At 45.5% G+C, this 23346-nt stretch overlaps 1 long non-coding RNA gene across 1 annotated transcript; it reads left to right on the forward strand.

Moving 5' to 3' along the window:
• Positions 1 to 754: 754 nt before the first annotated feature.
• On the forward strand, positions 755 to 3461 carry LOC309333276. Its single transcript, XR_014152439.1, has 2 exons — positions 755 to 1715; positions 2498 to 3461. It is a non-coding gene; the product is annotated as an uncharacterized lncRNA (long non-coding RNA).
• Positions 3462 to 23346: the final 19885 nt, after the last annotated feature.

Raw genomic sequence — 23346 nt, forward strand, 5'->3', positions numbered from 1 at the left:
TTATAGTTTCCCCTCTTGGCATAGTGCCCAAAAAACTTCCTGGTGAGTTCCGCATGATACACAACCTTTCTTATCCTAGGGGTGGGTCTGTAAACGACGCCATACCACGGGAGCTTTGTTCAGTTAAATATGCATCCTTGGATGTGGCCATTAAAATGATTAGGGAATTGGGCACTGGGGCCTTATTGGCAAAATGTGACATCGAGTCAGCCTTTTGGCTGCTCCCAGTTCATCCTGAAGATTTTTGGCTGCTTGGATTCAAATTCAGGGATAGCTGGTACTTTGACAAGGCTATGCCCATGGGCTGCTCTGTGGCCTGCGCAGCCTTTGAAACCTTCAGCACATTCATTGAATGGGCCTTCAAAACCACATCTGGTTTCCCTTTTGTGACCCATTACTTAGATGACTTTCTTATCATTGGGACCCCAGACTCCCCCAACTGTGCCCTATCCCTAAGAAGAGTTTGAAGAGTTTGGATTTGATATCCCGCCTTTCACTCCCTTTAAGGAGTCTCAAAGTGGCTAACATTCTCCTTTCCCTTCCTCCCCCACAACAAACACTCTGTGGGGTGAGTGGGGCTGAGAGACTTCAAAGAAGTGTGACTGGCCCAAGGTCACCCAGCAGCTGCATGTGGAGGAGCGGAGACGCGAACCCGGTTCCCCAGATTAGGAGACTACCGCTCTTAACCACTACACCACACTGGCTCTCACCCTAGCTACATTCATGTGCCTTGCAGCTGACTTTGGCATACCTCTGGCTGCTGACAAGACCGAGGGCCCTTCGACTCTCCTTTCCTACTTGGGTATTGAATTGGACACAATTCAGCAGTCGTCGCGCCTACCGCAAATCAAGTTGAAATCCTTGAAAGTTTTGCTGGAGGCAATGCTTGGGGTTAAGAAGACCACCCTTCGCCAGGTGCAATCCCTGTTGGGTCATCTTAATTTTGCGTGTAGAGTAGTGGTGCTAGGCCGTGCCTTTTGTGCCCGTCTGGCACGGCTCACGGCCGGGGGGGGGGTAGCCCCCCACCATCACATCAGGGTGACAAAGCAGATAAAGGACGATCTGAGAGTTTGGCTTGCATTCCTGCAGGATTATAATGGGGTTTCTTTTTGGTAGAAGTGCCTTAACCCCGAGGCGGAGTTCCAGGTTCATTCTGATGCTTCTGGCCGCTTTGGCTTTGGCGTGTTCTTCAGGGGACATTGGTGCGCCCAGCCGTGGCCATCTTCTTGGCACGCAGCAGGCATTACTTGGGATTTAACCTTTCTGGAGTTCTTTCCTATTCTAGTCGCCATTCGCATCTGGGGAACCCTCTTTTCGAATTCCAGGGTCTGTTTCTGGTCTGACAATCAAGCAGTGGTAAGAGTTATATCTAGGCAGTCAGCAAACTCCCAGAGGGACATAAGGGTCCTGCGCCTGTTTGTGCTGGAGTGCCTGCGGCACAGTATTTCTTTCACTGCCCGCTTCATACCTGGCCTTAACAATAACATTGCTGATGCCCTGTCTCGTTTCCAGATGGAGCGTTTCCGCGAACTGGCACCAGGAGCAGCCCAGTCCCCAGACACCTTCCCAGACGATCTGTGGGAGACTGGAAGCGAGAAGTAAACCAGGGAGTATTGGCAGCAATAGCACCCTCCACTAGACGTTCTTATTCCAGGGCCTGGGATGCCTTTGGGCGCTTTCATGGCTCTGTAACACGGCGCGCATCTGAGGAGGAGGTGCTTCAGTTCTTGGTGCTCCTAAAGCGCAAGGGCCTTGCCATAAAAACTTTAATGCTTTACAGGGCAGCTATTTCTTTCTTTTGTAAATTCCGTCACTGGCCAGATCCCAGTGACAGCTTCCATGTCAAGAAGTTACTGGCTGGGTGGTGGCGTGTCATTCCCCCTCGTCAGGATGGCAGGAAGCCTATCACCATAGACATACTTTATCTAATTTGGAAAAAACTACCAGAGATCTGCTGGTCAAATTTCGGAACGCGTCTCTTTCGGGCAGCATTTTCCCTAGCCTTTTTTGGTGCCATGCGCATTGGGGAGTGTTTGGCTGGGCCCCTGCAATCAGGGTTGGCAGACAACGACATCAAGTTCTCTGGGCATACGTTGAATGTTAAGATTTGGTCCTCAAAAACTGACCAGTTGCGGAAAGGGGTCACGCTTGCGCTGTCCCCAACGGAACAGGCGGGCCCCTGCCCATATCGCGACACACGCCGCTTCTTCAGGGTCCGGCCCCAGTGCAAGGGCTGTTTCTTCATTCACTCAAACACGCGCCCGTTGACGCGATCACAATTCACAGTGGTTTTGCGTAAAGCCTTATCTGCTTGCGGTGTTAGTCCCCAGGAATATTCCGGGCACTCGTTTTGTATCGGGGCTGCTACTTCAGCAGCGATACAGGGTTGGGACCCCGCACACATCAAGACACTGGGCCGCTGGCGCTCGACAGCCTACAAAAGTTACATTCGTCCCGGCTCCTCCTCCTTATCACTTGCAATTTAATTGTCTTACAGGTTTGCCCACCATGAAGATCTGGGTGATAGGCCACAGCATTGTCCATTGGGCAGCAGATTATGCACGGTCTCAAAATTGTGGCCTTAACCTTAACATCCACCCCAAGGTACGCTTTTATTGGATGGCCCAGCGGGGCATGCGTTGGTGGAGCTTGATGCCCATGCTGCGTAGTGCCGCAGTGACCCATGGCCCTCCAAGGGTCTTGATTATACATGCGGGGGAGAACGATCTAGTGGAGCAAAAAGGCATTGCCCTTACCCTTGCTGTAAGGGCAGATCTAAAAAGCCTGCATGCCTTGTACCCATCAATGACCATCGGCTGGTCCAATCTCCTACCCCGTCTTCACTGGAGGGGGGCTTCCAATCCCTCTCGCCTCAATTATGCGGTGAGTAAAATTAACAGGGCCATGCGCAACACCATGCAACAAATTGGTGGGTTCTCTATCCCACATCCCACCATCACATCAGATAGAGTTGACCTATTCCGGGGGGACGGGGTGCACCTGACCCCACTGGGCAATGACGTCTGGCTCCACGACTTGCGACAAGCCCTTGAGGACTGGATAGATTGCAGGGTTTAATTGATCCTCGGTTGTGGGACTTGGCGGCGAGGCCTCTTAGGGCCTCAAGTGGCGGTTTTAGGCCTTGGCAAGGTAGCCTTTAGTCTAACATCAAGTTGGGGGGGGATGCATTCATGCTCCCTCCCCATGCGGCGGCGCTTGCAGGGCCCGTTAAAGGGCAAACCGGGAGTCCTTGGCCCTAGAGCGGCGGCATGTAGGTCAAACTCCCCGGACGAGGTCAGTGGAAGGGCATGCTGTGTAAGTTTGCGCTTTGCAGTCCCCTCTCACTGGGCCTCAACTGCCTGCATATCCTCAGCCAGGCGGGCTGAGAGGGTTACCTGCCAAGGCCTGTGCCAAGTTTCCCACTTCTGAAGTTCAATAAAGTTGTGGCCAATTTGAACCCATACTCTGGTCTCTTGTGTTATCATTTGGGAAAAGGGGTAGGCACCACAGACAGGGTTTAGCGTGTGTGCCCGCAATATCCGCCCTCCCTTCCCCACAGGTGGGCGGGGTTTGCGGCACCAAGCGAGGCTCACCTGGGCGGGTGCCACCCACCTGCTTGAGCTGGCCTTTGACCTGCCCTCGGCCAGGGAGGACAATGGACGGCCGGCCCTAAGGCCAAAAGAAAAAAGGCTGACCCCTGAGCTCAAGCCTCTTTTGCTGTTCTTCCTTTTGGGAAGCAGGCTCCCAGGATGTGAAAGGTTTATTATGGGAAAGGAAACCCCTGATTTAATGAAAGGTTTGACACCTGGGTCCGAAGTTATGTGCATTCCCTCAGTGATGTTATCTGCCCTTGATTGCCTGGGAATGTCCATCTGCATAAGCTCCACTGAAAGGGAGGAAACTCCTTTGATTTAGGCTCTGGGTTCTTAATGGGTCCAGCTGCCAGAAGTTAGATTGATTAGCCCGCAAGCCGGTCATTGGAGAATTTAAAAATAATCAAGAGTTATGATTGGTTTTGGGGGTTCCTACGCCACGTGCAAATTGGGGATAAAAGATCTTGGGAATGGCTGAGAAAGTGCACTCTGCAATTCGCAAATCGCCTGGCTGCTGATGCTCCACCTAAGTAGCCGTCCTTTCGTCCTTTGTGATGGAGAATTGCGAAAACCTCTGAATGCGGATCATGGAAAGGACTCTAACTATTCTATCTGTGTCTTAGTCGTGAGTATGTAAGTCAGTTAGATTTCACAATGTTCTTGTTTTCTTGCTTGTAACTTACTAAAGATGTGCCTGCTTTTTTTAGCATGTTTCCTAATGTTCTTTTAAAATAAATTTTAAGAAAGAAACTGTTTTAGTTTGTGTGCCTTTCTGGGGGAAAAGCTAATTCCTAGCCTTACGCTTGGTTGTGCTCTACCGTAGAATTTCTGTCTGCAAGTCTGTGGATACAACTTGTGGAGTGGGGGGTAACCAGCAACAACGGGGCACAGCCTTCTCCCTGGGTTGTGGCTCTGGGTTCCCCAGGACAAAGGGAGTGGTGGCAGCCTTACCGGTGTTATTTTGTCCTGTTTCTGTAGAAAGTAAACGTGTCTGCCAGCCCAGCCCTAGAGTACCTGGTCTGGCGGGAGAGCAAAGACAGGTGTGGGAGGGGCGAGCGGCTGGAGGCACTTTACCACAGTGCCCCTGAAGGACCAGGTGCGCACCCTGGGAGTCATTTTGGACTCACAGCTGTCCATGGAGGCACAGGTCAAATCCGTGTCCAGGGCAGCTGTTTACCAGCTCCATCTGGTACGCAGGCTGAGACCCTATCTGCCTGCGGACTGCCTCTGGTTATCTCCCGCTTGGACTACTGCAATGCGCTCTACATGGGGCTACCTTTGAAGGTGACCCGGAAACTACAACTAATCCAGAACGCGGCAGCCAGACTGGTGACTGGGAGCGCCCGCCGAGACCATATAACATCGGTCTTGAAAGACCTACATTGGCTCCCAGTACGTTTCTGAGCACAATTCAAAGTGTTGGTGCTGACCTTTAAAGCCCTAAACGGCCTCGGTCCAGTATACCTGAAGGAGCGTCTCCACCCCCATCGTTCTGCCCGGACACTGAGGTCCAGCTCCGAGGGCCTTCTGGCGGTTCCCTCACTGCGAGAGGCCAAGTTACAGGGAACCAGGCAGAGGGCCTTCTTGGTAGTTACGCCAGCCCTGTGGAATGCCCTCCCATCAGATGTCAAAGAGAACAACAACTACCAGACTTTTAGAAGACATCTGAAGGCAGCCCTGTTTAGGGAAGCTTTTAATGTTTGATGTATCACAGTATTTTAATATTTTTTTGGAAGCCGCCCAGAGTGGCTGGGGAAGCCCAGCCAGATGGGCGGGGTATAAAGAAAGTATTATTATTATTATTATTATTATTATTATTATTATTATTATTACTACTACTACTACTACTATACTACTACTACAATAATTAAATAATAATAATTTTTTATTATTTCTACCCCCCCCCCAATCTGGCTGGGTTTCCCTAGCCACTCTGGGCAGCTTCCAGCAAAAGATTAAAAATACGTTAAAACATCAGTCATTAAAACCTTCCCTAAACAGGGCTGCCTTCAGATGTCTTCTAAATGTCATATAGTTGTTTATTTCTTTGGCATCTGGTGGGAAGGCGTTCCACAGGGCGGGCACCACTACCGAGAAGGCCTCTGTCTGGTTCCCTGTAACTTCGCTTCTCGCAATGAGGGAACCACCAGAAGGCCCTCAGCGCTGGACCTCAGTGTCCGGGCTGACCGATGGGGCTGTATTGAAGCACAATAGGGGGTGGTGTAGGGACTTTGCGCAGGTGATTGATGGTCAAGAAAAGGCAACCTTTGTGCTGTTTTATGTCAGGAGTTGGGAATTCTAGAAGTAGTACTCCTTTTTGCACGTTCTTACTTCCTGTACTGCTTGAATGGAAGAGGAAAACTTCACTTACTAATTAATTATGTTAAGCGAGGCAAATGTTAGGTCAGGAAGCTCAGCGCAGTATACCTGAAGGAGCATCTCCACCCCCATCCTTCAGCCCGGAGGTCCTCCTCCAAGGGTCTTCTGGTGGTTCCCTCCCCGTGAGAAGCGAGGTTGCAGGGAACCAGGCAGAGGGAGGGCCTTCTTGGTGGTGGCAGCCTCTCTGTGGAACGCCCTCCCTACAGGTGACAAGGAGATGAGCAACTATCAAACCTCTGGAAGGCAGCCCTTTATAGGGAGGCTTTGAATGTTTGTTGTTTTAATATGTGTTGGAAGCCGCCCAGAGAGGCTGGGGAAACCCAGTGAGGTGGGTGGGGTGCAAATAACACAATTACATTTATAGCCCCCATTTCCTGCAAGGAGGTCCAGTTGGTGTGCAGAGTTCTCTCCCCCCCCCCATTTTATCCTCACAACAACCCTTTGAGGTAGGTTAGGCTGAGCGTGAGTGCCTGGCCCAGGGTCACCCAGTGAGCTTCAGGGCTGAGTTGGAATGCCTGCCCCCAGCATTCCTCCTCTGCAAGGCCTGCCTCCTCCCATGACAAAGTCTGCTCACACACTCTCAAGCCCCCATGGATGGCTGAGGCAGGTAAGGTTGTGTGTGTTGGAGGAGGGCAGGAGCAGGCAAGGTGAGCCATGCCCCCAAAGGAGGCAGCTGCAGCAGCCCCCTCCTCCTGCTGCCCTCCAGGAACAGGGCGGGGAGGGACCAGCCCCCAGGAAGGACATGTTTGCCTCCCTCTGCAGTGCTCAGAACAAGAGGGGAATGAGGCCACCCAGGCCCTCTGGAGCACAGAAGGGCTCACCATCCTTGACTTTCCCCCTTCAACTGCCTTTGTACCCAATCCCTCATTTTGAGGAAGTCTCCTCTTTTGAAGTCAAATGTGACTGTTCTGGATTTCCTTAGCAATTGTCCACTTCCATACTGTGTATGTTGAATTTGATAGCACTGTGGTCGCTGTTCCCATTTGATTCAACCACACCTACATCTTGCCAGTTGAGAGCATCAGGCAGAGCACCCAGCACCTACCGAATCCTTTTTTTATTCCAGCAGGTCTTTTTAACGGAAGTCTGATGTCATCCATGTTAACTTTTTCTGCAATGTATTTCTCGTGTGTCACTTCAGAGATGATTATAGTCAAGTGGTGTATAAGCTGTTTAAATAGTAAATGGTTGAATGCAATTTTAAAAATAATAATTGTATAACAAGGGGGAAAGCATACTTGTATCTGACCATATTTTAATGGACACAGACTTTGATAAATAGCATCCTAGCCATAGGCTAATTTTGTGGAGTTTAAAGCTAAGCATACAAGTTCTCAAAGCATGCTTTGACATCCATATGAACTCTAGTATGCTGTCGGGGGAAGAGGAAGGATGTTGTTGGCTGAAATGAAGTCCGATCCTGTACAGATAAATCACTAGTGGAAGCGCCAACGGAAACGTGTACAGATTCCACACGATCATGAGGAAGCCTGAATCTGGGCAGGACCATGTCTCTTTGCCTGTCATTTGTGGCTGCTCCACCCAGGTCTGAGACACCTTCTGGAGTGAAACAGTGATCGGGGGGGCGGGGGAGGCAAGAGGATGGAGCCGTGTAAACCCCTCCGCGGGTACTGTGAAAACAGACTCCTTTTGTCTGGATCTTCCCTGTGCAAAGATGGGTCTGTATGCACTTTGAGCAGAGGAGGAGGGTCTGTGGAACTGCCCACCACTGCGGTGTGCTGTTCCCAGGATATTTTTTTTATTTTATTTTTAAAAATTTATTCAAAGTTATAACAAGACATATTATCCAAAAACATATCCTTATTCCCCCCCATTTTTCCCCCTCCCCCCTCCCCCCCAGAACCCACGCCTCCACCCCACCTCCCGACTTCCCTCAGTTCCAGTCTTTGGTTTCTCTAATATTGCTATTTTCTACATGTTACAAAGTTGTATAGATCCTCAAACTGTATAGCTGATTATTATCAGTAAAAAAAAAAATTGTGGATGTTTATTCAGATGCCTGGGAGAAGAGAGCAGTGGGTGGGGGCAGCCTCTGCTCCCCCTTCTAGAAAGGAGGCCTTTGCCAACATGGGTGCAATTCTGGTCCATGTGGGGAAAGTGTTTATCCATCATGGACTTGGGGGGATGCTGCTGCCAGCCAATATGGGCTTTGAAGGATATTTTTTTTTACTGTAGGCCTGTTTATTCTGCTGCATTTCAATGTTTGCCTATTTTCTGACCTAGTTGTAAAGTACCTTGAGATTCCCACATAATAGGTTGCAGGTAAATACTCTAAAAATAAGAACTCCCCCCCCCCATCATGTCACAAAGTCAATTGACACAGAGCCTAAAATAATGCCAACGAGCTCTTCTACCTGGAAGTGCAACATCAGCCCTTCAACACATCAGCATGATGTGCAGTTGTCACACGGCTACGACTCATAAGCCATGAATGCAGGTCTGAATAGTGCTCCTTTGGAAACCCCCAGCCTCCATGCAGAAAAAGAGCATCTGCCCCTGAAATCCTTTCAGTATAAAGTGTATGGATGACAGGCAGCTAAAAAACTGTCTTCTCGGCTATTTGGCTCATGTGTCTCATAGAACACTTTGTGGGAGAGCTTGCTTGCAGATAGGGATAGCGCACAGTTGGAGAGCCTTTTATTTGTAATTGCTCTGGTTGCTTAGAAGGGTAGTTGGCGGATGAAGTTAGTCAAGTCAACTTTAATCGTTTAACCTGTCAGAAAAAGGGCCAGTTTAAAACAGCGGCTGTCTAGTTCACATAGTTTCTCAACAAGCATGCATGGAAACACCAGTTTCTATAATAACTGAAATGTGCTTCATTTGCAACTAAGTAGAGCCTCTCTGCTAATGCAGAGCACAATCCACAGCTTCAGGCAAGGCCATTTATATACCCAGAATCCAGAGCAGCCTTTTCTCATACTCCTCTGAAGTACCACCACTGCAACACCAGCGTTTGGCCTTCTGGCACCTGCAGGCAAGGGAAAGAGCTCTTTAGCACCCTGGGGTGGAGCTCCTTTTCAGCAATAGCACTGTCTGCTCATTCCCAACTTCTTCAACCAGTGCCTCTGTGCCTTCTGTAAATGTCTGGAGTAAATGTCTAGCAGGAAGTGTCTGTCCTCTCCAGGATGTTGAAATACTGAAGAAGGCGCCCAATAGCCCTAAGACGGGGGCGGAAACAGTACTTAAGGATGATCAAGCATTGCCTATGAAGGTCCAGGAGCTTGAAGAAAAACTCCAGCCGTTGCCAGCAATACTCCAGGAGCCGCAAGCAAGAGGTATTTTTGAGAATCCTGTCTTCACAAATTCCGGGGACATGGCCCTCCCAGTGTTAAGGTGGGGAGGTGGGGTTGGGAGTTTGCAGATAAGAGTCAAAAGTTAAAAATGTAAAGGCTAATGGAGTTTTTATTAAAAATCAAAAGTCGCTGTGGTGATTCAAGTTATAGTGTGAGACAAAAGACAAGATGGAAAAGAAAAGATAAGGAAGAGAGAAAAGAGATAGAGAGAAAAAGAAGAAAGAAAGAAACACAAAAAATCCTATTGAAAATGGTTGGTTTGTTCAGAAAAGAGAAGGAAAAGAAAAAAGCCATTGTAATAAGTAAATAGAAAAAGGGGGGGAGAGGGGATGGAAAAGTAGATATATATATAGAATTCTTTAATGAGAAATTAAAAAAAACTTTTTTTAAAAAAGAGAAAAATGAGTAAAAAAAAGAGAAAAATGAGTAATAATAATGAAAATCAGTAAATGAGTAAGAAGTGAATAGAAATGGATGAATAATGAGTAATAATGTATTAATAAAAAAGGGAGGGTTGTGTATATAACTAAAGAAGAAGGAGGAGAGAGAGAGAGAGAGAAGGGAACAAGAAAAAGGGGCAGTTTTAATTCTCCCATGGGACCCCCAGGGCTTGGTGTCAGGTCCCTAGATGAGGGCTGAGGCGGCGGTTCCAGGAAATGGGCTCCAATGGTTCAGGCCGCCTACCTGGGTTCATAGGGTTCTAAAATATTGATAAGAAATGGACTGAAAATAAGCTAAATAAAATAAAGCATGGTTTTTGCTGTGCCCCCCTGCACTGGCAGGGGAGGCTCCACGCTATGTTCTTCTAGCCCCCAGCGCGGCTCCTCTGCTCTTTTGCTCCAGCCGCTGGTGATATTGGCTTGGGGTCGGAGCTGGGCTAGGTGGGGCGTTCCCTCCGGGCTTCCCTGTCTCTCCCGATCCCCTCCTATCATTCTCCCCCCCCCCATGTTACCTGTGGGGGCGCCTTACCAATACAGTCGTACCTTGGATCCCAAACACCTTGCGACTCGAATGTTTTGGTTCCCGAACGCCACAAACCCGGAAGTGAGTGTTCCAGTTTGTGAATGTTCTTTGGAGCCCAAATGTCTGACGGGGCTTCCGCGGCTTCGGATTGAGTGCAGGAAGCTCCTGCAGCCAATCGGAAGCCGCGCCTTGGTTTCCGAATGTTTTGGAAGTCAAACGGACTTCTGGAATGGATTCGGTTTCACTTCCGAGGTACTACTGTATATCTTCTCGGAGCAGGGGCAATCCCATTGCCGCCTTCAGTTCTGGTAAAGCTAAGAATTGCTTGTGCAGATCTTGATGCCTTCAAGGCCGAGGCTGTCATCTGATGAGACCCAGTACTCCTATCAGAGAAGCAAATCCTCAAATACAGTCATACCTCTTGTTCCGCTCGGTTCAGGTTACGTCTTTTCAGGTTGCGGCCCGCGGCGATCCGGAAGTAACGGGACGGGTTACTTCCAGGTTTTGCTGCTCGCGCATGTGCAGACGCTCAGAATGATGTGCAGACGCTCAGAATGTTTGTGCTAACAACACCGTATCATTAGCAGGTAGCAAAATGGATACATTATGGGATAAAAATGAAACAGGGAAATATCTGGCCATTTGGGTTCCTTTATTACATCATTTACATAAATGTTAAAAAGCAGAATTTTAGGAAGTATTTCAAAGTGTTTAAAATGATTTAGGAATTACAAGGTTAACTTTTTAAAAAAAGATATTAAATAAGTTTTAAAAGCCTGTATGTGTAACTGCTGATGATGTTGGGGGGTGGCAGCAGCTGTGGTTGTAAGACTCCCTTAAAACTGATTTACAGTGCTGGCTCTTGGGGATTGAAAGGGCACGTAAAAAGGCCTTACCCCAAATTAAAGAAAAACCAACAAACAACCCCAGTCAAACAATTAAAAAAACCAGCTTGTGGAGCTCAGATGAACAAGTCCCACTTTGGTGCAACTTGACCGGAATGACATGCACAGATGCTCCCTTCTTTTTCTGAGTTAAAGCAGCTCTTTTGGCTGAGGTGTGGCATGGAGCTGAAACAGTACTTAAGAAAACTCAAGCATTGCGTGTTGAGGAGATTTCACCCCTCCCATACCCAAGAATCTCCTGATGATCTCCTGAGGTCTCTGCTGACTCTACAGAGAGGAGGAGCAATGTACTGCTCTCTACTTAATTAGTCAAGTGAGTGAGTCAGTCTCTGTGTGAGAGAGAGAGTCAGTCAGTGTATCGGAGAGTGAGTGCTAGAGATCGTGTTTAGAGATAAGATTGCTGCTAAGAGCAGCTGCAGGCACTCAGAGTATAGCATTGATGTATGCTCAGAATATTTAGCTCTGTATATAGTTTTGTATTATAGCTGTAGTTATAGAATAAAAGGAAGATATTCTACAGAGCTGCTCTCTGAGTGGTTTATACTCTGCAAGACTCTGCAAAACGCTGCTGCGCAACGACTGTATTATTTTTTTATTTTTTTTTATAATATTTTTATTAAGTTTATAAAGTACAGAAAAAAGAAATAAAGGCATAGATAGAAAAATACAATAGAGAGATTACAAATTTCCATAATCCTTTTTTCCATCTATTGGACTTCCCCACATCCTCCAAACCCTGCATTCTCTGTAATACAAAGTATCAGCAATTTGTTAACTTATTTCCAGACTTATTGTATCTTTCATTTTATCATGTTTCCTAATTTCAAAGCTGTTGTAATCCAAATCTTATATGTTTTAACTTAAACATAATAAAGATATTTCATTATTCCACCTTTAACTTCTTGTACCTTAATTTCCATTTCATTAGTTTACCAATGCTGAAGCAAGAATTTCTAAAAAGAGCATTTTTTAACATTCATACAACTTGTAATGTTTTTTCAAATAGTCTTTAAATTTTTTCCAATCCTCCTCGATTGTTTCTTCTCCCAAGTCTCGGATTCTGCCAGTCATTTCAGCCAGTTCCATATAGTCCATCAACTGCGTCTGCCATTCCTCCAGCGTGGGTAAATCTTGTGTCTTCCAATGCTTAGCAATCAGGATCCTTGCTGCTGTGGTAGCATACATAAAAAAAGTTCTGTCTTTCTTAAGTACTCTCTGGTCCACAATGCCCAGAAGAAAGGCCTCCGGTTTCTTAGGTAAGGTATATCTAAGTACCTTTTTTAGTTCATTATGAATCATCTCCCAAAAGGCCTTCACTTTCGGGCAAGTCCACCAGAGGTGAAAGAATGTCCCTTCCGCCTCTTTACATTTCCAACATTTGTTATCAGACAGGTGATATATCTTAGCAAGTTTGACTGGGGTCATGTACCACCGGTATATCATTTTCATAATATTTTCCTTCAAGGCACTACATGCCGTAAATTTCATTCCAGTGTTCCATAACCTTTCCCAGTCTTCAAACATAATGTTGTGCCCCAAGTCCTGTGCCCATTTTATCATGGCGGATTTGACTGTCTCGTCCTGTGTATTCCATTTAAGCAGCAAATTATACATTCTCGAAAGTAATTTATTTTTTGGCTCTAACAGTTCTGTCTCTAGTTTCGATTTTTCCACCTGGAATCCAACCTTTTTATCCACTTTAAAAACCTCCTGGATTTGAGCATAATGCAACCAATCTCGCACCTTGTTTTTCAATTTTTCCAAGCTCAGCAGCCTCCAATTGTCTCCAATTTTTTCAATTATTTCCCAATATTTAGGCCAGTAGGCTTCCATGTTAAGTCTCTTACGTGCCTTGGCCTCCACCGGTGAGAGCTTACTCTCCAATAAGTCCTTATATTTTGTCCAGACCATCAAAATTGCTCTTCTGACAATATGGTTTTTAAACAATTTGTGAACTTTAACCTTGTCATACCACAAATATGCATGCCACCCAAAAGCATTGTCAAACCCTTCCAGATCTAGGACATCAGTGTTTTCCAATAAGATCCAATCTTTCAACCAGCAGAAGGCTGCAGATTCATAATATAACCTCAAGTCTGGCAGGGCAAATCCCCCTCTTTCTTTCGCATCAGTTAGTATTTTAAACTTTATTCGGGGCTTTTTGCCCTGCCAAACAAACTTGGAAATATCCTTCTGCCACTTTCCAAAACATTCCACTTTGTCCACGATCTGTAGGGCCTGAAACAAAAATAACATTTTCGGCAATACATTCATCTTTATAGCTGCTATCCGGCCCAACAAGGAAAGTTTCAATCTTGACCATATTTCCAAGTCTCTTTTAATTTCTGACCAACATTTCTCATAATTATCTTTAAACAAATTCAAATTTTTGGAGGTCAAGTACACCCCTAGATATTTTACTTTTTTAACCACATTTAATTCTGTTTCTTTCAGGAACTCATCTGTTTCTGTAGTTGTCAAATTTTTTGCTAGAACCTTAGTTTTTTGCTTGTTCAGCTTAAATCCCGCCACCCGACCAAAATCAGAAATTAATTCTAGCACTCTTTTAGTGCTAGAGACTGGCTCCTGTAATGTTAATACCAAGTCATCTGCAAAAGCTTTCAGTTTATATTGTTTCACTCCGACCTCAATTCCCTGTCCTTTCTAATCATGTTCAATAGCACCTCCAGGACTGAAATAAACAATAGGGGGGATAGGGGGCACCCCTGTCGTGTCCCTTTTTCTATTTTGAATTCCTCTGTCACCACATTGTTAACAATCAATTTAGCTTTTTGCTCTGAGTAAATTGCTTCTATTCCATTTTCAAACCCCCGCCCGACTCCCATCCCTTCCAAATTTTTCTTCATAAACATCCAAGAAATGTTGTCAAAGGCTTTCTCCGCATCAATAAAGATTAGAACCGCTCTAGTATTAAGATTTGTTTGTAGAAGTTCCAAAATGTCAATAATGTTTCTTGTATTATCAAACAAATGCCTAGAAAGCCAGCCTGGTCCTTATGGATCACTTCATTAAGAACTTTTTAAAATCTACTTGCTAAAATATCCGCAAAAATTTTGTAATCCACGTTTAGGAGTGAGATGGGGCGGTAGTTCTTAAGCTGGGTCTTTTCAGTTTCTTGTTTAGGTATCAATGTGATGAAAGCTTCTTTCCACGTCTCCGGTGCCTTCCTCCCCTCCATAATCTGATTGCAGACCTCCAACAGAGGTTGTATCAAATAGTCCTTCAAAACCTTATAATATTTGGAGGTAAGTCCATCAGGGCCTGGAGATTTGCCTAGTTGAAGGTTCTGAATGGCACTTTCAATTTCTTGCTGGGTGATATTGCTATTCAGGGTAGTTCTCATTTCCTGAGTTATTTTTTGTAATCCATTAATTTTAAGGAATTGATCCATCTCAAAGTCTTTCTGTGGCCCTTGTGAATAAAGTTCTTTAAAATATCTCTGGAAACACTTTCTAATTTCCTCGGGTTTCTGAACCATTCTCCCTTCAATCTCTAGATTTGTGACTGTATTAAGTTTTTGTCTCTTTTTCAACTGCCATGCTAGCAGTTTCCCACACTTGTTTGCTGATTCGAAGGACCGTTGTTTCATTTGTTTAATTTTCCATTCCACCTCTTGATTTATCAATTTCGAGTATTGTGCCTGGAAAAATTTCACCTCTCTCAGCACTTCCTTCGACTTGGGCCTTGATCTTAATTTTTTCTCTCCTTCTCTTATTTTCTCCAATATCTTCTCCTTCTTTTCATTCCAGAACTTTTTCTTAATCGTATTTTGTTGTATTAGAAACCCTCTCATAACTGCTTTACTTGCGTCCCAGATTGTTCTTTTTTCCACAGTGGTGTTTAGATTTATTTCAAAATAGTCCTTTAAAGTTTTTTGGGCCTTCTTAACAATCTCCTGGTCCCTTAATAAGGTGTCATTCATTTTCCATCTAAAGGATCCGGTTATGTTAAATCTCAATTCCACTTTCAAAGCATTATGGTCGGAGCAAGTTTTTGGGCAGATTTCCACTTTTCTAGTCTTAGGTACCAGTCCTCTAGTTGTCCATATTTGGTCGATTCGTGTCCATGTCAGATGAGCTTCAGAAAAGAAAGTTCCTTCTTTTCCTAAGGGGTTCTTAACCCTCCATATGTCAATTAAGTCCATATTGTCAGTCATTTCAAAGAAAGTTTTAGGTAGTCTGCCATCTTTCGTTATGTTGGCACTTTGCGACTTATCCATGTTTACAGATACGACCCCATTCATATCGCCCAACATAATAATGTTGTTGTAATCTAAGTAGTCCAGCATAGTCTCATGCAGCTTCCTGAAGAATTCCGATTTTCCTTCATTTGGAGCATATATTCCTAATATCAAAAATTTTTCTCCTTGCGTCTGAATTTCAATCGCCAAAATTCTGCCGTGTTCATCTTTAAATAGAAATTTCGGTGACAGGCTCTCCTTTGCATAAATCACCACTCCTCTTTTCTTGACTTTATCCGAAGAAATAAATTCTTGGCCTAATCTTTTATTAATTAACACTTTTCTATGGAGCCTTGTCACATGTGTTTCTTGCAGGCAAATAATGTCCAATTGTTCTTTTTTCAAAATATGAAATACTTTTCTTCTTTTTTCCGGAGAGTTTCCGCCATTTATATTCCAGCTAAGAAGCTGCAGAGACATCCTGGTTTAGTTGGTGGGTCTTACAATGGGGTGTCTAGGTTTTCCTCTGGTCCTGGAGGTAGTGGTGCTGGTCCAGATCCAGACGGTGTAGGTTTTGGTGGTGGTCCCGGTGGTGGTGGTGGCCAAGAAGCTGCAGCTCCTTTTTGAAGATCCTCCTCGTGGTCGTGTAGAAACTTCTGTTGATCCTCAGGTGATTTAATTCTTACTTTCCTTTCTTTATAAGTAAATGATAGTCCTTGTGGAAACTCCCACCTATAAGGAATTGCGTTATGTCTTAGCAATTTGGTCAGGTCTGTGTAGGTGGTCCTAAGATCCAATAGATGTTTGGGAATATCTCTGTATATTTCAGCCTTTTTACCTTCTATCTCCAAGGATTTTTTGAAATGTAGGCCTAATATCTTATCTCTTTCCTCTCTTGATCTCAAAATAACTAAACAGTCTCTGGCCTTATCTTTCTTTACCGATCTTCCCAGTCTAAAGGCCGTCACGATTTTAAAGTCTTTATCTTCCTCAATTCCCCAGAATTTAGAAAATAGGAGTGTCAGAAATCCCTCTAAGTTACCTGCCTCCAATTCTGGGATGGCCCTTAACCTGAGATTATTTTCCTTACTTTTCCATTCAACCAGTGACAGGTAGGCTTGTTGTTCCCCTACTTGTCTTTTCAAAGGCCTAACTTCCCCTTTAATCTCATCAACTTTTCGGTTTGCCTGCTCTGCTTTTTGATTGGCTTCCACAGCTAATTTATAATTTTCAGCCGTAGCTCCTTGCAAATTGTCAATTGCCTGAGTATGCTGGGAAACCTGCTCAGTTAATTTACCAACAGAGGATGTGGCTTGGTCAATTTTTGTTGATTGATTGTCCACCTTTTGATTTAAAATTGCCAGTTGCTCCAGAATTTGTTTCAGGACTGATTCAGATCCTCCAGTTGCCATATCTTCTGTAGCAGGCTGCTCAATTTCCACCTCCTGTGCTGTTAGCACAGTTGGGACAGATGATCTGCGTTGATGAGTTAAAGTTGTTTGAACAAGTTGCACAGGCTTCTTTTCTTTTTCTTTTTCTTTTTCTTTAGCTGCTCTTGTTTTCCCTGGGCCACTCATTCCACACCTGCCTCAGTTCAAGGTCAAATTGTCTTTTATTCCATGAGAAAGGGAAGTTCAAAATATAAACAATTAAACCACAATAAGTCTCAATAAAGTACAGTTCCCAGGCCTCTATGTCTCCACAATCCTCTAGGGGGAGTATTTCAAAGTTTCAAGAAAGGAAAGAATTCTTTTCCGCCATTGAAGTTCCTATAATCCCGTATTAAGTCTCTGTAATTCCTGAATACAAAAGGAGAGTTCCCAAAGCTTTCTATTTCTTGATTAAAAGCCACAAGGTGTCAAGAATGGTCCCAGAAACAATGTTTAAACGTTAGTATCTCAGTCTATGTAACAGTTTAAACTTCAGCAACAGTATCAGCAGTTTGACAGTTCTCTGTTGCACTCTGGCAGCCCGACGACTAGGTTGTCCCTTTTAACTCCGTATATCTCAAGAATAGGAAGGAAGTTCCAAAAATTGAGTCCACAAGCTTCACAAAAATTTTCCTTTTTACTTCCAGAAACAAAGTCTATCAATGCCCCTTTGTTCTATTTTTATGATCCTTTTTAGGCGCTACAGCGCACTTCAGCCCTTGCTTTGATCTAGTTAGCAGGATCGGAAGGCGGACTTCCTGTTACTCGCCTCCCGTTTTCAGTCCAAATCCATAAAATTAGTCCAAATTAGTCCAGAATTTAGTACCCCTTACTCACGGGTATGTAGCTGTCAAATTTGATGTTTTCAAGAAGAAAGGTCAGCGCTCATTGGCAGCAGCAGCGCGGCTTTGCATCCACGAAAAGAGCGATGAACTCACAGCGCCGCTCCCCCTTTCCCGTTCCGGAGCCCCTTACGGGGTTCCTTCTACGCTTCTGGGGGGGCTCTGGGCGCCCGCCGAGTCCCACGGTCACAGGCTCACTCTGCCTGTGATTTTTCTTGATGGGTCTCCGCTTTGCCGCAGCGGACGACCCTTTTTCGCGGAGCCCCTCTTCACAGGGTAAAGAGGACCGCCATTGCCATTTTGCGCCGCCTCCGGAAGTCCCGCAACGACTGTATTATTGAGACAGTGAATCCGGTGCTCTCAGCTCCAAGCTGTGAGTCCACAGCACTGTGACCTGTTCCTGTGGGAAAGGAGGTCTCTGGCAGTGCTACCCAGCTCGCCTAGCCCAGCCAGGGCTGTAGTGCATGAGTCCAGTTGGTACACTGGCTCAAGGGCGATGCTGACATCGGTTATGGGCCCAGTCGTCTGACCAGTCGTTGTTCCAGTCATCCCAGTTGTCCCAGTCGCCAGAGGTTTCTGTTGCTGATCGCTGGACGGTGGAACGGAGGCTGCATGCTGGACTGATTTGTAGTGCCTAGAAGCAGAGCTGTGTTGGAGCAGAGTGTTCAAGCTGCCGCTGTTGCTGTTGCTGCTGCTTGAGGTATGTTGCTGACTGCCAAAGAAAGAAGATAGCATCCCTGTTTGCCTGTTAATTGCGCTCTGAGTGGGGGAGAGAGTGGCTGAAGAAGTCCAAGGCTTTATCTGTGTTTGCACGAGGGAAGTGTCTTGCTCTAAGTAATAGCAGACATGGCCTGTGCACATTCTGGCCAGATGGCTCTGTCCTTTCCTCTCCTCACGCCTGAAAACTATGCAGTTTGGCAAGTTAAGATGAAAGCGCTTTTGCAGAGGGAAAAGCTATTTCACACGATAGAAGATGACCCTCCAGATAAGGATGATGATGATTGGGCTAAGTGGCATGTTGCAGATATGAAAGCCCGAGGGACAATTGTTTTGAGTGTTTCAGACCACTTGCTGGTAAACTTAGAGGGTCAAGAGACTGCACAAGCTGTTTGGCATAAGTTGAGAGATATGCATCTGAGACAAAATGCTGGTTCCAGTGTGATTTTCTTCAAGAAGCTGTGCAGGTTACAGTTGCAGAAAGGTGGTGATTTGCCTAGCCATCTATCTCAGTTAAAGCGTCTCAGACAGGACCTTGTTCAGCGAGACCTGGCTATTTCAGAGGCTGTGTTTGCAATGCTGATGATAAATAGCCTAGATGATTCTTACGATGGAGTAGCTGCCCAGATTTCCACACTGCCTTCTGACCGGCTAACAGAAGATTATGTGTCTAGCGTGCTCTTGAATGAGTGGGATCGCAGACAGGCTGTTAAAGAAAGCCGGGACTGTGCTGCTAAAAATGTGCTTGAAAATGTGCCTGAGTTTTCAGCAGGGGAAGGTGAAAGTGAAACTGCTGCTGTTAAAGCACTAAAGTTGAAGCGGCGCTTTTCGTGTGGAGCACAAGGCCATTTGAGTTTCCAGTGCTGCAAGAAATCTTCAAAGAAGAAGGGAAACTTCAGAGGCAGAGGGGGAGGAGGACGAAATCCCCAAGCACCTGCTACTTCAAAGGCCTTGATCTCTTGCTGCTCCAATCAACGTGGGCGGAGTTTCTTCGTGATCGACTCTGGCTGTACCAACCACGTAGCCAAAGATAAGGATCTCTTTGTTCAGCTTGAGAAGCAAGAGAAAGAAATTCATCAAGCAGATGGGACAGTTCTCACGAGTTTGGCTAAGGGAACTGTGTTCTTAAAGAGCCTGAATGCAACTATTAAGAATGTCCTGTATGCGCCTGATATTCAGGACAATTTGTTGAGTGTTTCCCAGCTTGATCATCAAGGTTTTAAGGTGGTGTTTGCTAAATCTCGCTGTGAAATTCGTCGAGATGGCAAGCTCATTCTATATGCAAAATGTGTAAATGGTCTGTATCAATTGCCTTTTGTTTCAGGTACAGGTACTGCTGAAGCAACTGAGAAAGAGTGTTGCAATTTGTCTATTGATAAGAATGAGAAGTTGCATGACCAATGTATTCATTATTACCACCGTGTTTATGGTCATTTGAATTTCCAGGCTGTGGCAAAAATGCCTGATATGGTTCAGGGTATGAAGCTGAAAGAATGTCCCTACCACATGAAATGTGTTTCTTGTGCTGAGAGTAAGGCAAGGCAAGCTCCCAAAGGTACAGAGTCTGGGAGAGGGGCCAAGAAACCATACGAAGTCATTCATGCAGACTTAGTGGGGCCTCTAGCGCTCTCTAGAGGCAATTCAAGGTTTTTCATGGTTTTGATAGACTCCTACTCTAAATATGCATGGGTCTATATGCTGCAGAAAAAGTCTGAAGCCTTTACTAAGTTTCGTCAGTTTTGTAAATGGCTCAGGAATGTACATAATGAGAATGTACATTGTTTTTTCACTGACAGGGGTGGAGAGTTTTGTTCAGAAGAGTTTGAGGCTTTTCTTTCTGAACAGGGCATTGAGCATAGGACTGCCACGCCCAGATCGCCCTGGCAGAATGGTTTGTGTGAGAGAATAAACCAGACCCTGCAACAAGGAATCAGAACACTGTTACATGATTCGGGGCTGCCCAATCCCTTTTGGGCCGAAGCTCTTTCGTTTTTCTGTTACATGTATAACAGGAGGTACCAGTCTAGTGTAAATTGCACCCCATATGAGATGCTTCACGGAAGGAAGCCATGTGTGAAGCACTTTAAAATTTTTGGTTCAGAGGTTTGGGTGCACACCTCGCAGGGTGACAAACTGAGTAAGCGTGGAGAACATGGTGTTTTCCTAGGATATGAGAAAGGGTCTTATCGTGTCCTGATCACAGACACGAAAACCATAAGGCTGACCAGGAGCATTGACGACAATCCACAATGGGACAGAGTTGGTGTTTTTCAGTGCCATCCCATTTGTGATGATGGTGCAAAAGGGGCAAAGAAAGTTAAGAGGGAGGCAAGTTCTGATATGATTGATAATCCTGATGCCAATGTTGATCCAAATGGTGGCACAGATTATCAGAGCCCAAAAGCCTCAGGTGAGTCTGACGCTGATTCAGACTTAGCAGCTTCATATACTTTAGCTCCCCATTCTCCCAAAGAGGAGGAAGCACCAGAACAAGAGGATCAAAGAGTTTTGCGCAGATCTAAGAGAACAACCAAGGGTGTACCACCGAAAAGGTTTTCTGAAGAGTTCGCTAAGGCTGCGGTCACATGCAACTCTGGTGAGGTTTTTAAACCTAGCATGAAGTGTGCTGAGAGTAATAGCACAAAACGCTGCATTTATTTCCTTACCTGATATTTGAAGGAAAGCGTGTATTTGAGTTCTGAAAGTGGTTTGTTCAAGTCTGCCTAATTAGAAATGTTAATTTGTATTTGAGAGGAAGAAATGTGTGTGAAGATTTTTCCAGAAGCTGCTTATTCATTTGTGTATTCACAGTGTGTATTTTGTGTAAACTACAGGTTGAGATTTATGTTTTAACTCTTTCCTAATAGACACAGAGTGGTTGTAGTAACTGTTTAATGATGTGATAAAGTGTCTTAGATAATGGGGAGAAAGATACCTGCAAATATGTTACCAAGGTTGTAAGCAGAGAACAACTTTTGGAGTGTGTGTGCAAATTGCAGTTATGTTAAAGATTCTTGAATGGTCGGATGAAATGGGGGAGGATAAGGAGATTTCACCCCTCCCATACCCAAGAATCTCCTGATGATCTCCTGAGGTCTGTGCTGACTCTACAGAGAGGAGGAGCAATGTACTGCTCTCTACTTAATTAGTCAAGTGAGTGAGTCAGTCTCTGTGTGAGAGAGAGAGTCAGTCAGTGTATCGGAGAGTGAGTGCTAGAGATCGTGTTTAGAGATAAGATTGCTGCTAAGAGCAGCTGCAGGCACTCAGAGTATAGCATTGATGTATGCTCAGAATATTTAGCTCTGTATATAGTTTTGTATTATAGCTGTAGTTATAGAATAAAAGGAAGATATTCTACAGAGCTGCTCTCTGAGTGGTTTATACTCTGCAAGACTCTGCAAAACGCTGCTGCGCAACGACTGTATTATTGAGACAGTGAATCCGGTGCTCTCAGCTCCAAGCTGTGAGTCCACAGCACTGTGACCTGTTCCTGTGGGAAAGGAGGTCTCTGGCAGTGCTACCCAGCTCGCCTAGCCCAGTCGGGGCTGTAGTGCATGAGTCCAGTTGGTACACTGGCTCAAGGGCGATGCTGACACGTGTGAAGCTCCGGGAGCTTGAAGAGAAACTCCAGGCGTTGGCAGAAACACTCCAGGAGCCGCAAGCCAGAGGTATTTTTGAGAATCCTGTCTTCACATGGCCCTCCCTCCCAATGATGTTGGGTTTCAAGTCCCATCATCCATGATGAGCGCTGGCCATGTTGGCTGGGGCTTAGGGGAGTCCCACCACAGTCTGGAGCCCAGTTCAGTGCGCCTTTGTGGGCAACTGGTAGCCATGCCAGGGTCGCCTTCGCTGCGTGGAAGGGGTGGCCTCCCCCCACCCCCACCCCATGCGCAGGAGACCAGAGGCCAGTAGCAGACTGCGCATGTGCCTCTGAAGGGCACAAAGGTTTGCTGCCTCCTTGTGTGCCCATTTTCTTGCCAAAAAGAATAAAAATACAGCATATGGTTGCACATACCAGGCACCAATTTTAATGGTGGTCCTTTGGCTTTTCCTTCAGGTGAGGAACACGAGGAGGAGGAGGAGCAGCAGCAGGAGGAGGAGAAGGGAAAATAAAGAAAATGGGGGGGGATATATATTTCCCTATATATTTCTATTATTAGTTCTATGTATTGCTTCTTTATTTAATAAAATTTATTTTAAAAAGCCTGCAACGTGGTTTAGCAAAACAAAAAACAAAAAAACCACCACAGCAGTCAAATCAAGAAAAATTAACAATCCTACTTTAAAACATACAAAAGCTAAAATATTAAAAGAGATGAAAATTTCTTCAACTTCCTAAGCTTCTAGGTATGCTTGCCTAAACAAGAATGCTTTTAGCAGGTGCCTGAAAAGCATTTAGCAAAGGCACATGCTTTGTTGCAAGAGGCGGGGAGTTCCAAAGGGCAGGTGCTGCCACACTAAACCATGCAGTACAGATATTCTGCGGAACCTGTGGTAGCGCTTGAAACTGTGAGAATTCCAGCTCCATGATTGCAGTCATGGGATTGTTGTCTATGTTTTGACTCCACAGAGTGGGAAGTGACGGCGACAGGATGTTTGTGTTCCTGTGTTCCGTGAAGAGAGGGAGCCATGTTGCAGTGCTCCGTGTGTGTGTTGATATGTAAATAAAGTCGATTAGCCAAAATGCTGAGTTGCTGAGGTCTGTCACGCATGATGCACAAACTCTGCGGATCCCTAAGTGTGCTGGTGTCGCTTGGCATCGGTTGCTGTGATGTTCGGGCTGAAGAAAGCTTATGAAGCTCCCAAACGATCGACCAGGAGGGAGGGAACATGCCAGTCGGGCACGTGTCTCTGCCAGGGTGCTACTCGAGTGTAGGCTGAACTCCTGACAGAAACTACGGAAGGGGAGGTTTTAGTCATGGGGATTTCACCATGCTCTGAAAAGGAAAACACTGATTTCAACAGCAGGCCTGCACAGCAGCAATCTACTCGCCTGCGAGTC

The sequence above is a fragment of the Podarcis erhardii genome, assembly GCF_964252035.2.
Source record: "Podarcis erhardii genome assembly, chromosome: W".
In the NCBI taxonomy this organism is placed as follows: Eukaryota; Metazoa; Chordata; class Lepidosauria; order Squamata; family Lacertidae; genus Podarcis; species Podarcis erhardii.